This window comes from Rhinopithecus roxellana, chromosome 2, assembly GCF_007565055.1.
Source record: "Rhinopithecus roxellana isolate Shanxi Qingling chromosome 2, ASM756505v1, whole genome shotgun sequence".
In the NCBI taxonomy this organism is placed as follows: Eukaryota; Metazoa; Chordata; class Mammalia; order Primates; family Cercopithecidae; genus Rhinopithecus; species Rhinopithecus roxellana.
Window position 1 is genome coordinate 105,346,251 of NC_044550.1, and position 19,018 is coordinate 105,365,268.

General features: G+C 44.7%; 1 long non-coding RNA gene across 1 annotated transcript in view; it reads right to left on the reverse strand.

Moving 5' to 3' along the window:
* The window catches only part of LOC104672116, an 84,244-nt gene extending 67,187 nt beyond the window's left edge, over nt 1–17,057 (reverse strand). Inside the window, exon 1 of the long non-coding RNA XR_749360.1 lies at nt 16,960–17,057. This is a non-coding gene — a long non-coding RNA (uncharacterized LOC104672116). The remainder of the gene's footprint in view (nt 1–16,959) is intronic.
* Between the last annotated feature and the right edge of the window lie 1,961 nt (nt 17,058–19,018).

The window sequence follows — 19,018 nt, forward strand, 5'->3', positions numbered from 1 at the left end:
TGTAGAGGCTACACTACATCATCAAAAAAAAAAGGCTCTTTCTTCAGTAATAAAGTTGGCTGATGTAACATTTTCACTTCATAAACTTCTAATTTTAACCTTTTGACTGCTTTATAATAACACTTAGCTTGAAACACAGGCATATTATACAGCTGCACAAAAATATTATTTCTTTATATCTCTAAGTTTTCCTCTATGTTTATTAATTTTTAGTTTTTAAAACTAATACACAAACACACGTTAGCCTAGACCTACACAGGGTCAGCATCATGAATGTCACTGTCTTCCATCTCCCTCTTGTCCCACTGGAAGGGCTTCAGGGGCCAAACATGCATGAAGCTGTCATCGCCTGTGACAGCAATGCCTTCTGGAGGGGGTGCCTGAGGCTGTTTCACAGTTCATGCTGTTTTTATAAGTAGAAATACCCTCTACCATAATGATAAACATATGATGTAGTAAACACGTAAACAGGTAACAGCCACTTATTATTGTCAAATATGTACTGTACATAATTACATGTGTTACATACATTTTTTTAGATGGGGTCTTGCTCTGTTGCCCAGGCTGGAGTGCAATGATGTGATCTCAGCTCACTGCAAGCTCCACCTCCCAGGTTCAAGCCATTCTCCTGCCGCAGCCTCCAGAGTAGCTGGGATTACAGGCGCCCGCCACCACGCCTGGCTAATTTTTGTATTTTTAGTAGAGGCGGGGTTCCACTATGTTGGCCAGGCTAGTCTCAAACTCCTGAACTCAGGTGATCCACTAACCTTGGCTTCCCAAAGTGCTGGGATTACAGTAGTGAGAAACCACGCCCAGCCTGTGCTATGCTTTTATATGACTGGCAGCACGATTTGTTTACACGAGCATCACCACAAACACGTGAGTAATGTGCCACCCTATGACTTTATTCTGGCCACAGCATCACCAGGCACTAGGAATTTTCCAGCTCCACTAGAATCTCATGTCATGGTACCACCATTGTCTATGTGGTCTCCTGTTAACTGAAACATTATTACAAGGTGCTTGACAGGGTGTATGTGTGTATGTATGCGTGTGTGGATGTGTGTATGTGGATGTGTGTGTATATCGGAGGATGTGTGTATATGTGTGTGATGTGTATGTGTGTGTGTATGTATGTTCTCTCTGGAGAACTCTCCCTAATACATTGCATATAACATACACATTTATGGGTATGTCTATGTAAAGATGTGCATATAAACAGATGCGTGTATATATAATATACACGACATTTGTATCTGCAGAAGATGTATTTTGGACGAAATTTAATTTTTCCATTTTTGTTTCATAATTAACTTCATCATTCCAAAAAGGCCTCACCCAGGAAACAACATTTGTAAAAAGTAATGCTATAGATTTAATCTGGTTGAAATTGGGATTAGATCCAATAGTTTAAAGAGCCATTGTTACCAATTCTTAGTGTTTTGGAATAACGGCTCTGTGTCTGGCCATATGCATCGTGGTTAAATGCACAGATTCTAGAACTGAATGGCCAAGAGCACATCCCTTGCGCTTTTACTCACTGGTGTGACCTGGAGCGAGTCATTTGCCACCTCCACACATTCATCCCTCCGTATCTACAGGGGAGTGGCTCTAGGACCCCAAAGACATCAAAAACTACAGACGCTCAAGTCCCTGATAGAAAAGGACGCACTATTGTATACAAGCTACACACATCCTCGCTTTTTCTTTAGTCATCTCTAGATTACTTAGAATACCCAATACAATGTAAATGCTATGTGAATAGTTGTTGCACGATTTCCTTTAAGGAATAATGACAAGAAGAAAGTCTGTACCTGCTCAGTACAGATGCGATTATTTTTAATTTTTGAGTATTTTCAATCTACAGTTGGTTGAATCCAAGGATATGGAGCCCGTGGATCCAGAGAGCCAACTGTACTCAATATGAATTTTTACAGATTCTTCCAGATTTCAAGCACTGTGCAAGGCTCTAGAATAGAACAGCAGACAAGACCTACAACAAGCCTCCTGGGGCTGGGCGCAGTGGCTCACGCCTGTAATCCCAGCACTTTGGGAAGCTGAGATAGGCGGATCACAAGGTCAGGAGTTTGAGACCAGTCTGGCCAACACAGTGAAACCCCATCTCTACTAAAAATACAAAAAATTAGCCGGCGTGGTGGCAGGTGCACCTGTAATCTCAGCTACTCGGGAGGTTGAGGTAGGAGAATCACGTGAACCCAGGAGGCGGAGGTTGCAGTGAGCCGAGGTCACGCTATTGCACTCCAGCCTGGGCGACACTGTAAGACTCCATCTCAAATGAAACAACAAAAAAAGAAGCCTCTGAGATTTAGTCTGGTGGTAAAGAGACAATGGCAAGGCAACGATACAAGTGTTATAACACAGTTCCAAGAGCTATGGGATACCGTAGACACACACGTAAGGGTTTCTTCACTTGAACTTACGAATTTATGGAAGACTTTTCCCAAGTCTATTACTCAAAATGAAGAAAAAAATGAGGAATAGAAGTTAATTATATAAAGCATTGGCTGTAGGTAGGAAGGAAGAATGTTGTAGACAAAAATGCTTGATGCTTGAGATCACATGGTGTGGTTTAGGAACTGAAAACAGGGCACCTGGATTGGAACCAGACTGAGGGTGGACAGGAAGAGTGGAAGGAGTCAAGACTGAATAGTACAGAAACAGCGTGTAACATAGAAAAGTTCATTGGAGTTTTATACATTCTGACTTGCCTTTTAGAATCAATTACTTTAAAAATAGCTAATTTGAGCTGGGCGCACTGGCTGACGCCTGTCATCCCAGTACTTGGAGAGGCCAAGGTGGGAGGATTGCTTGAGTCCAGGAGTTTGAGACACAGCCCGGGCAACATAGTAGGACCCCATCTCTACAGAAAAAAAAAAAAAAAGAAAAAAGAAAAAATTAGGTGAGTGTGGTGACATGCACCCATAGTCCCAGGTACTCAGGAGGCTGAGATGAGAGGATCGCTTGAGTGGGGGAGATGGACGCTGGAGTGAGCCATCATCACACCACACCCTGTCTCAAAAAAAAAAAAAAAAAGACAAGTTTAATTTATGTACATATTTGCCTATGTACACGCCTGTGCACACACGTGCACACACAAACACACATAGTTATTTCGGCTACACAGGCTGCTTTTGGAAGGCTACAATCTTTTAAAAGAAAAAAGGTGGGACACGGTGGCTCACGCCTGTAACCCCAGCACTTTGGGAGGCTGAGGCAGCAGGATCACCAGGTCAGGAGATAGAGACCATCCTTGGCGACAGAGCAAGAGGAGACTGAATATTTGTGAGTTTTCACTACTTGATGGAAAAATCCACAAAATAAAAATGACATCCAGCTATGTAAGAAATAAATTGGCCATCTTTCACTCATGAAATTTGTCTGGGAATTTGTATCTGCTCTACCCACAAAGCCTCTGCTTATGCAGGTTTGCGCGCTCTCTGTCTCTCTCCCCCTCTGTCTCATAACCAAGACCCCGCTCCACCAAAGCAGAAGGGAAATGCAGACAGTAGGATGAGATATACAGAAGATCACCTTGTCAAAAGCAATTTTGAGGGATGGAAAAGGGAGTATTCTTATGATCATTATTGCAGGTATGTTTTTGTATCATACCCAAAAGCGTATGTTGGCTACAATAATTAATGTAACATCATTAGGAAAAGAAAACCTCAACATGCCTCCTCTTCCTTTCTTTACTCACAGAATAACGGAATAAAAATGTCTGTGAATAAACTCATTGTTTTGCCAATGATAAGAGAGCATTTTTTGTTAAGAAAATTTAGACTCCTCCATTTTCCATTCCTGCTAATTATTCGAATGTAACTCTTGGATCTGCTTTCTAAACTTAAGTCTACTAGGATGTACTGAAGACAAATATAAGGATTTAACAAAAAATATCATTAATCTAATTACGAAGAGCAGAACTTTGTTGGAGAAATTAACAGTAAAAGAAAAATCCTATCAAAGGTATTTTTAATTTCAAAATGCTGAAGTCAAAAAACTGATTATGTCCTAAAAGGAAATAAAGACTCATCAGTAGGTTTAACTGCTTTTTCTTAAGTTTCATTAGCATTTTGAAGAACTTTTCTACATACATTATTGTACCCAGAATTGGTGGGTTCTTGATCTTGCTGACTTCAGGAATGGAGCCGCAGAGCCTCATGGTGAGTGTTAAGTTCCTAAACATGCTGTGTCCACAGTTTACTCCTTGAGACTTTCAGATGTGTCTGGAGCTTCTTCCTTCTGGTGGGTTTGTGGTCTCACTGACAGCGAAGCTGCAGACCTTCCTGGTGAATGTTACAGCTCTTAAAGGCAGCACATCTGCAGTTCTTCATTCTTCCTGGTGCGTTCCTGGTCTTTCGGACTTCAAGAGTGAAGCTACAAACCTTCTCAGTGAGTGTTACAGCTCATAAAGGCAGCATGAACTCAAAGAATGAGCAGCAACCAGAGTTACTGCAAAGAGCAAACTGACAAACCTTCCACAGTGTTGAAGGGGACCTGAGCGAATTGCAGCTGGCTGGCTCCGGCAGACCGCTTTTATTTCCTTATCTGGCCCCACCCACATCTTGCTGATTGGTCCATTTTACAGAGAGCTGATTGATTGGACTGTTTTGACAGGGTACTGATTGGTGCATTTACAATCCTATAGCTAGACGTAAAGTTCTCCGAGTCTCCAGAGGTTAGCTAGATACAGAGTACCAATTGATGTATTTACAAACCTTGAGGTAGACAGAGAGTCCTGATTGGTGTATTTACAAGCCCTGAGCTAGACACAGTGTGCTGACTGGTGCGTTTATGATCCCTTAGACACAAAAGTTATCCAAGTCCCCACCAGACTCAGAATCCCAGTTGGCTTCACCCAGTGGATCCCTCACCTGGGCTGCAGATGGAGCTGCCCGCCAGTCCCGAGTGGCAGGCCTGTACTCCTCAGCCCTTGGGCAGTGGATAGGACCGGGCGTCCCAGAGCAGGGGGCGGTGCCCGTCAGGGAGGCTTGGGCCACAGGGGAGCCCACGGCATGGACGGGGTGAGTGGAGGGGGCTTCGGGGTGACGGGGGAGGGGGCTTGGGGATGGCAGGCTGCAGGTCCTGAGCCCTGCCCCGCGGGCAGGCAGCTGAGGCCAGGCAAGAATTTGAGCGCAGCACCGGCAGTGCTGGGAGACCCGGCTCAACCTCCGCAGCTGCTGGCCCGGGTGCTAAGCCCCTCACTGCCCTGGGCCTGTGGCACCAGCTGGCCGCTCCCAGTGTGGGGACTGCCTGGCCCGGCCCACGCCTGCCAGAACTCACACTGGCCTGCAAGTGCCATGCGCAGTCCAGGTTCCCGCCTGCACCTCTCCCTCCACACCTCCCTGCAAGCAGGGGGAGGCAGTTCTGGCCTCAGCCAGCCCAGAGAGGGGCTCCCACAGTGCGGTGGCGGGTTGAAGGGCTCCTCAAGCGGTGCCAGAGTGGTCTCTAAGACCCAGGAGGCGCGGAGAGCGAGGGCTGCTAGCACATTGCCACCTCTCTATCAGAATTTGAGACAAAAATACTGACTTATTATCTTGACCCACTCAAGCTAAAAATATATTACTGAAACTATTTTAATGAAATGTTTGCAAGTTATACATTGCTTGAATTTTCAAGTGACATTTGCTTTAATAAATATTGATTTTTAACAAAAGCTTATTGCTTGAAAGTTGACAGATACTTTTAGTTTCTTTTCTTAAAGACAATTAAATACAACAACAAGCTTTGTGGAAAGAAAACATTGGCAAAATTCAAATAACTATAAATACAGCCAACCTCCTGAAAGGAATATTATGAACACTAACAAAGTCAGAAACAAGCAAATGCACAGTGGTTATTATTCCAGTCCAAATTATGATTAGAATTGTGTACAATTTCCTAGTCAAAACAAATTTCTTATTTGTTCCCAATTCCGGATAGAAACCATAAAGTAAATCACAAGTATGAGCTAAGTTTACTTTGCCAGTAGTGTTTGGCAAACAATCGCCTTGTGATCACTGTGTCTGATCAATTTAATTAGATGTCAGAATCAATGAGCCACAGGTGAGTGAGGTGAATTGCAACCATGAAGTCTAGCCCTTTTTCCAAGGCAAAGATACACTGAATTTGAGGTGTTTATTGTTTTAGCTTTCCATGACTTAAGACTATCATCAGAAGGCATAGCCTTCTCTCTTTCGAATCTACAGTTCTGCAGTGCCTACAAATTGTAAATGACATATGAAGCTTTCACAGATTTGCTCTGAATTATTGGGTATATAATCCAAGCCCATGTGGAACTTTCCCTTATAGAACTCCTCAGGGCTGAGCGCATCCCACATACTTGCCAGCATGATTGAACTGGGGTTGTACAGAGAAGTGAGGGCCTAGAAATATAATGGATGGACTTTAGCCACAACCTATCTGATATGAACACACAATTCCAGAGTAAGTCAGGCTGATTAATGGAACTGAGCAGCTCAGAACAAGTGGCAGTTCGAAGACAATAAATCTCACAGTGTAGCCAAGCTCTAGCCCACTATTTTTTTTTTTATGGAGTCTCTCGCTCTGTTACCCAGGCTGCAGTGCAGTGGCGTGATCTCAGCTCACTGCAACCTCCGCCTCCAGGGTTCCAGTGATTCTCCTGCCTTAGCCTTCCAAGTACCTGGGACTATAGGTGAGCACCACCACGCCTGGCTAATTTTTTGTATTTTTAGTAGAGACAGAGTTTCGCTATGTTGGGCAGGATGGTCTCCATCTCCTGACCTCGTGATCCACCCACCTCGGTCTCCCAAAGTGTCAGCATTACAGGCGTGAGACACCGCTCCTGGCCTTAGCCCAATCTTTTGAAGATGACGGGGAGACAATATGTGGCACAGTGATGACTGTGAGAAATAGAACTGTCTCAGACAAGTGTGCGCACTCTAAATACAAGTACAGAAAACATCCAAGACTACTAACAGAAATCATGAAAAATATCAAATCAGAACATGGAACACTGCAACTTCTCATTTTAGAAAAAGACAATGTAGGCCGGGCGCGGTGGCTCAAGCCTGTAATCCCAGCACTTTGGGAGGCCGAGACGGGCAGATCATGAGGTCAGGAGATCGAGACCATCCTGGCTAACACGGTGAAACCCCGTCTCTACCAAAAAAATACAAAAATCTAGCCGGGCGAGGTGGCGGGCGCCTGTAGTCCCAGCTACTCGGGAGGCTGAGGCAGGAGAATGGCGGGAACCCGGGAGGCGGAGCTTGCAGTGAGCTGAGATCCGGCCACTGCACTCCAGCCCTGGCGACAGAGCCAGACTCCGTCTCCAGAAAAAAAAAAAAAAAAAGAAAAAGAAAAAGACAATGTAGTTATTTGAAGTAAAAACATTTTCAAATTTTCAATGTATTGCTTTAAAACATGAATGCACTGAAGACAAATATAAGCATTTAACAAAAATTCTCAATCTGATTCCAAAGAGCTGAACTTTTCTGGAGAAATTAACAATCGAAGGAATATTGTATCAAAGATATGTCTAATTTTAAAATGCTGAAGCCCAAAGACAGATTATGTCCTAAAATGAAATGAGCTATACTTCTTTTCATCTTGAGGGAGGAAACATTTTTTAGAGATGAGAATCTTTTCTGAAAAATTACTATGTCTAATATTCAAATACACACACATGCACACCTGGTTAACTCTTTGTTGATCTTGGCTTCTTCAAATGCTATCATGATTGTAATAATCCATCTGGGGAAACAGGATCTTCAGTTTCATTCCATTCTGAACACGGATTGATAGATTTCACTTGGTTTCCTCATCGCTGATATTGGGAGATGCAAACTTTTAGTGAAAGTGATCTGGTTGACAGGGCAGAATGCAATACTCAGCACTAGAGGAAACGTGTTAACTGTGTGCAAGGCCAAAAGCCCAGGGATATTGGGAAGCAGGAAGACTGGAAGTTCTCACTTTGCCAAGCCTGTGAACCTCTCCCTCTCTTCCTAATGATGTATCCTATGGTTATTGGGAGTCATAGATGGGAGGTTGGTAGGGTCTTCCCTCAGACACAGAGAATAAAGAGCAAGAAAAAAAGAGTTAATTCTCTTTTAAAAATCTATTTTTTTTAAGAGCCAGAACAGCTGGAAAATATTTAAGCAGGGCTCAGTCAGCCCTGAAACATCTTTTTTCAGTGTCCTAGGGTAGTTTTATCAAAGCAAATGTATGAAAGCAGCACGGGATTGCAGAGTATATAATCCTAGAATATCCTGACAAACTTTAATATCTACACAGATGATAAAAATGGCCACTACTTGTGGAGTGCTTCTTATCTACCAGGAACTTTAAGTACACTGTATCATTTAATCCTTTCAACAACCCTTGGGGATAGGATCCCTGTCCCAGAGATAAAGAAGTAAAGTGAGTTTCCTACTTTCCCAAGATTATACAGCTGGTGAGAGGTGAGGCCTACCTTTAGGATCAGAGCAGCTGATTTCAAAGAATGTGTGAAGGGATGCTTATGTGGGGGGAGCCATGCTCGGGTCAGAAACATCTCCAACCTAAAGCACTTGAAACTAACATTTTAAAATCAAGCCAGAGAAAAATTAGTTCTGTACTTATTTTTTACATTTTAATTTTAATTTTGTGTTATTATTATTTCTGTACTACTACTTTCCTTCACCTTTAAAACAATCAGATGACAGAGAAACAGGCAAACAAAGAAGAGAAAAAAGCGAATCTGTTGCTGGTCTGACTGAAGTCCAGATCCAAGGGCTGCAGGCAGTGTTCTAACATGGCAGAAGCAGATGCCATCAGACTCAATGATGCCAACGTACCCTCCAGGACGGAGTGATCATTGCAAAAGGCAGATTGCAGGCTATTCAGTGAGCAAGCAGTTGGGGTTTGTGACCAAAACAATTTACATTTGAATTACCTACACTAAACAATATGAGTACCAATGGAAGGAAAAGGGAACATGATATAAGGTTAATAACCTCAACTTGAGATGTCCCCAAAAGATAGGTGGAACGGACAGAATGAAGGTGACAGTAGGGAGGATAGTGCTGGTGGCTAACACCTCAGGAACTCTTGGTTTTAGAATCCGATTTCATTAACTGAAAGCAATAAAATGGGGCAGTAAAACAAATGCTTCAGGAAGAAAGACACCAGTATTGGATAAAGCTCAAAATCCTAGTGATGCCAATATACTGAGTTAATTAGGTTAGGAAAAAAGTAATGAATGAGGTAATTGAACTCTACAACTTTGTAGCCTTTTTTTCCCTTTGAGTGTATCTGATCTACAGTGTATCACTTGCAAAATCTCGTATCTACCAGCGGAAACGAAACAGTGGAGTTCCCTGACCCCCTTCACAGGACATGCGACAGGGGTGTGGCTCGTAAGTTCTGCCACTGCACACTCAAACCCCTATGGGAGGGGGGCACACACGCAGGCGCAGGAGCCAGGCTGAATGTGTTTTGGGCTCCGGCCCTACGGTAGCATCTAAGGGTGGATACTTACAACCCCCAAAGCCCAAGTGGGTGTGTGTTACAGTGCACTCTTTTAGCTTTGCTGTCTGCAGACGGCTTAAGTGTTAACCAGCTCAGTGCCCTGTCAGTACCCAGGTCCTTGTCCAGAATCCAGGAAGAATCAGGTTGTACACAGACTTGAAGGATGAATGTGGGGGTTTTATTGAGTGGTGGAGGTGGCTCTCAGTGGGATGGATGGGGAGCTGGAAGGGGGATGGAGTGGGAAGATGATCTTTCCCCAGAGTCTGGCTGTCCAGCAGCTGATCTTGTCTCCAACCATCCCAAGCTGAACAACTCTCAATGTTCAGATGTTCCTTCTCTTCTCTCTGCCACACTGTTCTGCTGTTCTTCTCACTTCCTCGCCTGCTTCTGGAGCCTGGGAATTGGGGTTTACATGGGTACAGGAATAGTGGGGCATGGCAGGTGAAAAGGCAACTTTTGGGCAGGAAAACAAGAATGCCTGTTCCCACTTAGGGCCATGGGCTTCCAGGCTTGAAGGCAGGGCCTTTGCCAGGGCACCATCATCTTCTACCCAGTATTTCCCTGTCTCCTGTCTGTATCAGAAATATAAATTTTTGTTCTGTATGAATTCAATGGGGGAGAAGGCATTAGCTAAATCTTCCAACCTTACAGTTGAATGTTAACATTTAATTTCACTGCTAAAATAAATGATTAATATCACCAACCTGAAACTTGATAAATTTTAATGTTATATCTCTGCACTCACACACACAGTTTCAAGTAATAAAAACACTAAAAAAAAAAAAAAAAACTTCTAGAAAGAGAATGGAGGAATGTGAAACTCTGATATAAAGTTTTATTTAAACTATCCCCAATTGAAATTTTGGTTAAATGTGGTAGTAGAAGCACAAACGTTATCTGCTCTCCCTTAAAAAAATCAACTAAGGCCAGGCGTGGCGGCTCACACCTGTAATCCCAGCACTTTGGGAGGCCAAGGAGGGCAGATCTCCTGAGGTCAGGAGTTCAAGACCAGCCTGGTCAAGATGGTGAAACCCCATCTCTACTAAAAATACAAAAATTAGCCAGGCGTGGTGGCGGGTGCCTATAATCCCAGCCGCTCAGGAGGCTGAGGCAGGAGAATCACTTGAACCCAAGAGGTAGAGGTTGCAGTGAGCCAAGATCATGCCACTGCACTCCAGCCTGGGTAACAGAGCAAGACTCTGTCTCAAAAAAGGAAAAAAAAAGAAAAAGAAGAAGAAGAAAAGAAAGAAGAAAGAAAGAAAATCAACTAAGAAGAGAGCAAATAAATTAAAACATCCATAAGCCTACTGGGACAAAAGAATGGGAGTAGCAGTATTAGAAGATATAAAATTTAATATTTCTTTGACGTTTAACAGACTAGTAGGTATTGATTTAGTAAAATAAAGAAAAGCTGAAACCTAAGAAGAAAAGAAATGTGATTCACTCAGAGAATCTCAGAAAGTTTCATAGCTTGGGGTCAGCAAAGAAGCAACCACGGGGGACTCGGTGAGGCTAAAATTAGGCTGCGGTCAGACGTTATCTCCAAGAAGGAAATTCTCCTTTAGACGCTGGAGTCAGGTGATGCCCAACAACAAAGGCCCACTCTGTTAAGGGGACCACTGGCCAATACACACACTCCATGAGACTCCCAGTCATCTCTCAGTGCATCACACTTACTCATGATTGCAGAGCCACAGATCAGGAGGCATTTGGGAGAGATTTTTCATATGAGTGGAACAAAATCAATCTGACAGATTAAAGGAAACACAGAAGAAGGGAGAGAATGCAGAAAAAGTTTTATTCAGAACCCTATTTCTAATATCTCTGAAGATACAAGACCCACAGCAAGAAAAAGATAGCAAGGAGAAGCAGCTCTTTCATAATGCATATACAGGAGGTAAAATTATAAACACAGCTAAGACATGATGACACTGAAGGCAGAAAAGTGTTTGACTCCTGGGGTTACTGGGGTGGCAGCATGAGGAGGAACACCTGGGGGACTGATAGGTTTCGGTAAGACCTTATTTCTTCACCTGTGTGGTTGTTGCACATTATATGGCTTTATAACCACTTGTTAAATATACATTTACATTTTGCACATCTTTCTATATGTATGCTGTATGTCTCTCTCTCTCTCTCTCACACACACACACACAGTGATAAAGGGCAAAAATGGAGAAATTGAAAGGATTCTTGGAAAATACAACTCTGAAAATATCCCACCCTCCTTCCAAAAAAAGAAAAGATTGAAAGTGGAAGATGAAAGTCGAGGTGGGAAATAAGGGAGCATATCTGCAGATGATATACATATATTAAAAAAATAGAAAAAAAGAACGTTCTCCCAAAATCATCCACAGAACTTGAAATAGAAAGAAAAGGTCTACTTATAATGAAAACAGCAGTGAGGTGAAACGCCAAACCACCAGACAGAGGAAAAGCTGCCAGCCCAGGGCAAACTGAGCAGGGCCGCTTGTGGGGAGGAGCAGAGCACTGACACTGAGGCCACAGACACCAGAAAGCCCAGTGTGAGGGGCCCGTCCTACAGGGCTCACCACAGTGGCACTGGAGGCACGGGCTGGCTACTAATTTCCCCTGATCCCGGGTCACAGTCTAGAAAGAGGTAGAGTTAGACGTGGGCCACCAAACCCACCACAGCCAAACGGCAGGCTGGGGCAGAATAATGGCTGCTGGAGACCAAATATGACTCTGTGGCTCTATCTTGTCCTAGCCAGGGACCTGGCCCTCCATGAAATGCTGCCTCTACCTATAAGGAAAGAGATGGTTCAGGAAAAACAAAACATAGTCTGAAATGAGGAATCAGAATTAATTATAAATGCCTTCAAACAATGCAAAATAAGCAGAGTTACACCAGTCCAGTTCAGAAAGTGCATCTGAAACTGTAAAATGTGGCCATTGAGAAGCTGAACCAAATATTTTATCAACAACAACAGGCCAGATGCGGTGGCTCACGCTTGTAATCCCAGCACTTTGGGAAGGTGAGGCAGCTGGATCATTTGAGGCCAGGAGTTCGAGACCATCCGAGCCAACATGGTGAAACCCCATCTCTACTAAAAATACAAAAATTAGCTGGGCGGTGGTGGCACTTGCCTGTAATCCCAGCTACTTGGGAGGCAGAGGCAGGAGAATTACTTGAGCCTGAGAGACAGAGGTTGCTGTAAGCTGAGACCATGTCACTGCACTCCAGTCTGGGTGACAGAGTGAAACTCTGTCTCAAAAAAAAAAAAAAAAAAAACCCACAACAAAAAACAACAAAAGAATGCAAAATAACGAAACAATCACCACGCTGAGCTAGAGGCAAATGGCCAACCACTAGATCACAGGCAGGCTATGAGGGGCCAGTCGCCCTCAGCCATCCTGCGATGGCACTGCAGACACGTGAGCAAGCCTGGGCGAGCGCCCTCTGCCATCCTGCGACGGCACTGCAGACTCGGGAGCAAGCCTGGGCGAGCGCCCTCTGCCATCCTGCGACGGCACTGCAGACTCGGGAGCAAGCCTGGGCGAGCGCCCTCTGCCATCCTGCGACGGCACTGCAGACTCGGGAGCAAGCCTGGGCGAGCGCCCTCTGCCATCCTGCGACGGCACTGCAGACTCGGGAGCAAGCCTGGGCGAGCGCCCTCTGCCATCCTGCGACGGCACTGCAGACTCGGGAGCAAGCCTGGGCGAGCGCCCTCTGCCATCCTGCGACGGCACTGCAGACTCGGGAGCAAGCCTGGGCGAGCGCCCTCTGCCATCCTGCGACGGCACTGCAGACTCGGGAGCAAGCCTGGGCGAGCGCCCTCTGCCATCCTGCGACGGCACTGCAGACTCGGGAGCAAGCCTGGGCGAGCGCCCTCTGCCATCCTGCGACGGCACTGCAGACTCGGGAGCAAGCCTGGGCGAGCGCCCTCTGCCATCCTGCGACGGCACTGCAGACTCGGGAGCAAGCCTGGGCGAGCGCCCTCTGCCATCCTGCGACGGCACTGCAGACTCGGGAGCAAGCCTGGGCGAGCGCCCTCTGCCATCCTGCGACGGCACTGCAGACTCGGGAGCAAGCCTGGGCGAGCGCCCTCTGCCATCCTGCGACGGCACTGCAGACACGTGAGCAAGCCTGGGCGAGCGCCCTCTGCCATCCTGCGACGGCACTGCAGACTCGGGAGCAAGCCTGGGCGAGCGCCCTCTGCCATCCTGCGACGGCACTGCAGACTCGGGAGCAAGCCTGGGCGAGCGCCCTCTGCCATCCTGCGACGGCACTGCAGACTCGGGAGCAAGCCTGGGCGAGCGCCCTCTGCCATCCTGCGACGGCACTGCAGACACGCGAGCAAGCCTGGGCGAGCGCCCTCTGCCATCCTGCGACGGCACTGCAGACACGCGAGCAAGCCTGGGCGAGCGCCCTCTGCCATCCTGCGACGGCACTGCAGACTCGGGAGCAAGCCTGGGCAAGATGAGCGGGAACCAGTCTAGACCATGGGAACCCTTCAGCAGATCCTCAGGTGAACAAACTGTTGCTGTTGTAAGTGACTAAATGTGGGGATAATTTCCTAATCAACAGAAGCGAACAGACACACTTGGAAATTACAGATTTGAAATACATGTGGAATGTCTCCCTCATCACCTGTGTTCCATTGCCCTTGGAACAGGGGGGCTGTTAATTAATATGTGGCTTGTAGCTTTGTGTCTAGAAACACTATAAAAACTTGTTGGGAAATCAAGGCTGTGGCTTCTGATTATCCAGGTGGCCCACAAGCACCCTGACTCTTGTTTGTGGCAGCCACATAGGCCCTGGATAGGTGAGAGGGCAAAGGGAGCTGTGGGTGCCCCAGGGCACCAGCTGTGTCTCCTGGCCTGTGTTTTCCTTTAAAGTCCAGTAAATGTGGCATCAGATTAAAGTTGTCTGTGTCTTGCAAGGCTGATGGCAGCTTGAATCTGTCATCACAAGGTCAGTGTGTAGCAGTATTCAATATTGGAAGAGCTGAGACCTGTGAAATTTTGCACCAAGAAACTGTAACCCAGAGATTTTACACCAACTCTTCTTTCAATCAAGTATAAAAGCCACACAAACTGATTTTTGAATGTTTAAAGATATAGGAACATTGTTTATATGGAACTGCTTGAAAAATCTAGCAAACAACAAATGTCAGTGAACCAAATGTTGACAGGGTATGAAAAGTTGCAGCCAGGGGCCTGGTGATGAGCATGGAACCTGCCTGATGGTGGGAGAACTCAGTGAAAGAACAGGAACAGCATGTCAGCACCACAAATGTTAAAACCATCGCTGTGATCTGACGACTACAGAGTGTTTTGTGTGGCAGCACAGAAGTAAGAAAAAGGAACAGAAAAGAAAAATTAAGTGTGTGATTCACAATGTAGACATGCCAGTTATGAACTGTAGAGAGAAAATAACAGAACATCAGTGCTCTTAAAACAAAAAGCCGGCCGGGCGCGGTGGCTCACACCTGTAATCCCAGCACTGTGGGAGGCCAAGGCGGGCGGATCACGAGGTCAGGAGATCAAGACCACCCTGGTTAACACAGTGAAACCCCGTCTCTACTAAAAATACAAAAAATTAGCCAGGCGTGGTGGCGGGCGCCTGTAGTCCCAGCTACTCAGGAGGCTGAGGCAGGAAAATGGCATGAACCCGGGAGGCGGTGCTTGCAGTGAGCCGAGATCACACCACTGCACTCCACCCTGGGTGACAGAGCAACACTCTGCCTCAAAATAGATATAGATATATATAGATATAGATATAGATATAGATATAGATATAGATATAGATATAGATATATAGATATATAGATATAGATATAGATATAGATATAGATATAGATATGCAGCTCTATAGATAGGGTATGAAAAGTTGCAGCCGGGGCCTGGTGCAACTATATATATACACATATAGAGAGAGATCTTTATAGATATAGATCTATATCTGTATATAAATATAGAATGCTCTTTTTTCTTCAGATTCCACAGATCATAAAAAAGACTATATTTCAGACCACAAAACTTCAATGATTTCTAAAAAATATTTTTTCATTCTTTAATTAAAATGCAGTGAAGTTAAATAAGCATTAAAACTCCAAAACGCTATTAAACATACAGTTTTTGAAAGTTTTCTTATATCATTAAGGGCCAAAGAGAAAGACGTTGAAGAATATTTGTAAAACAACTGACCACATGTGAAAACTTGTGTGTGACCCAGGTAGATCTGCATTCCGAAGAAATTCTAGAGCCTTAAATAATCATATTAATAAAAACAAGAAACAACTTTAAAATATCAACAAAATATAGTCAAAAACATAAAAAACAGACAAAAAATAAAGGCAGAACTTAGTGACTAAAGCAAAACGGAAGTAGTAGTAGTACTTTTTAATTCAAGAGCTGTATCTTTAGGGAAGAATTTAATAAGTAAACTACCTTATTCAAGAGAAAAACAGAGAATATAGTGTCAGGCCTCTAAGCTGAAGCTCAGCCATTATAACCCCCTGTGACCTGCACATACACATCCAGGTGGCCTGCAGGAGCCAAGAAGTCTGGAACAGCCAAAGAAAAAAACTACAAAGAAGTGAAACAGCCAGTTCTTGCCGTGACTGATTAACTAACATTACAATATTTTACTATTGTGACTTGTCCCTGCCCTACCTTAGCTGATCAATCGACTTTGTGACATCCTTCTTCTGGACAATGAGTCTTATGATCTCTCTACCACGTACCCTGTAACCCCCTCCTCTGCTAACAATAGATAACCACCTTTGGCTGTAATTTTCCATTACCTACCCAACTCCTATAAGCAACCCCTTCCCCATCTCACTTTGCTGACTCTCTGTTCGGATTCAGCCCACTTGCACCCAAGTGAATCCTGTTTGGTGGTCTCTTTGCACGGACGCGCTTGACATATAGATAAGTACATAAAGCAAGAAATAAGTAAAGGTCAATCACAAATAGAGACCCCTGCAATGGACCACTAAGGCTACTTAATTTCATGCAAAGAACAAACACAGGCTTTGCCTAATCTCCAGGCCCTGGGGGTCTGAACCTGAGAGAGGGAGGAGTCCCTTCTCCTGGACCAGACAGTCCTGGAGAATCTGTGGGTTGAAGGTTCCGTTCACATGTTCCTATCTCACGTCTCAGAGACCTTCTTTCCATTGAGTGCCCTCACTTTGTGTAGGACCCTCTTTAGGGCTGAGAATTTAGCCTATAGTGAGTTAAATCACAGTCTCCAAAAAGATATATCCATATTCTAGTCCCCTAAAACTGTGCCTGTGACCTCATTTAGGAAAATGTTCTTTGCAGATATAATTAAGTTAAGGATGTCAGGATGAGATCATCTCGGGTTATCTAGGTGGGTCCAATATTCAATGACAAACAGAAGAGAAGGCAGAGAGTATAAGGCCATGTGAATATCCAGGCAGAGAAGAGTGTTACAATCAAGAATCCAAAGAAGAGAAGACAAGGGAATGTTCCAAGCACACTTACCCAGTTTCTTGTTCTAGGCAATTCTGTGTTGAGCTCCTCTGGGGCAGAACCAAAGAGTACTGAAAGTATTGTTGTCTCTCTGGACCAAAGCCTGTACTGACCACAAAACAAAGGCCTTCTTGGATTCACCCTCAGCCCACACACAATCATGTGGGTACATGGCAAGAAGAGACATGAAAAGATAAAATGAAAGAAAAGGGGCCTCTTTGTCTCAAATTCCAGAGAGCTGAAATCATGGCCTTCCTTCTGGATCAGGCTGAATGGTGGCCCCTAGGGAGATAAGTCCGTGTCTTATTCCAGGAACCTCTAATTAGACCTTATTTGGAAAAAGGGTCATCAAAGATATAATTAAGGCTTTGAGCTTAGATCATCTTGGATTATCTGGATGGGCCTTACATCTTCTGAAGACACACAGGAGAGAGTGATGTGGTCAGTTTTAACACGTAGGCTGTAATTTTTATTCAAGTATGGTGAGGCTATGAAAGGAACATAAATATCTCAGGACCCCAAACTCACTACACCAAAGGGAAAAGTGAAGCTCAGTAACTGCGTCTTGCAAAAAACTGCCTTTTGTTCCTAAGTAGATAGCTGCGAAGACAGAAGGCTCCATGTCTCCGCCGGTGGCCTCCTTCACAAATTGCTCACAAGGAGATTCCACGTGGGCCCCAAGATCTTTACCCTAAAACAGAATTCTGTTCTATTTCACCTTGACATGCAAACTAACAGCTTATCTTCAAAGGTACCTTGACAAACACAGGCCTAGAGGGCATCCCTTGGCTCACCTGAGAGGAATGTATATTTGAGGGCCTCCTCGGTGTTTATCTTATGCAAAAATGCAGACACACGGAGCACGAGCCGAATGCACACTTCACTGTTCCACTACCCACTCGTTTCACAGGTAAAATGTAGATCCAGAAAGTGCTCATCAAAGCCTCCGAAAACTGTAAGCACTTAACCGCTTTTGTCTACCTTCTCCCTTTTTTTCCCCTTTCCTCCACTGCCCACCCTTTTTCCCTTGAAATCAAGAGTGTCCAATCTTTTGGCTTCCCTGGACCATCCTGGAAGAATTGTCTTGGGCCACACATAAAATACACTAACACTAACAAAGCTGATGAGCTAAAAACCAACAAAGCAAAAAACGGCAAAAAAATAAAAATAAAAATAAATCCCATCATTTTAAGTTAAGTTTACTAATTTGCTAATTTGTGTTGGGCCTCTTTCAAAGCCATCCCCGGCTGCATGCGACCCATGGGCTGTGGGTTGGAGAAGCTTGCTGTAAATACTGAAGTCCTCAAACCCTGTTTGCATGGCCACACTGGTGATTTACCTTGCTTTATATATGAAGTTAAGTTTGTAAATATTAGTGAATATACTTGATTTATTTATAGCATTTGCATCTAGAAAATGCTTTAAGTCTCAGTTTGTTAGCCAATGGTGTAGTCACTGTATTTTTAAAATAAAAAATGCTATTGGTAAGTTGTGACTACTGACCTGGCACTAAAAATGTTTAAACTTACATATTTTTGTCCCAGGAAAATGGTGATATTTTCTGATTATGAAACAGAGACGTGTGTATCCACGTTAAACAGACCCATCGGGGCAGTGGAGCTCTGCTGCCCACCAAGACCACGTCTGGTAATTTGGGAGCAAACTGCTTAGACCAGGAACGTGGGGAGATGATCACAGACAAGAGGTGTTGGAGGCCGGGCGCGGTGGCTCCCGCCTGTAATCCCAGCACTTCGGGAGGCCGAGGCAGGCGGATCACGAGGTCAGGAGATCGAGACCATCCTGGCTAACATGGTGAAACCCCGTCTCTACTAAAAATACAAAAAACTAGCTGGGCGAGGTGGCGGCGCCTGTAGTCCCAGCTACTCGGGAGGCTGAGGCAGGAGAATGACGTAAACCCGGGAGGCAGAGCTTGCAGGGAGCGGAGATCGCACCACTCACTCCAGCCTGGGGGAGGGAGCGAGACTCTGTCTCAAAAAAGAAAAAGGTGTTAGAATTCCTTTTATAAATGATAAGTATTACCACAAAATGACAAAGATGGAAGGTGGTTTTG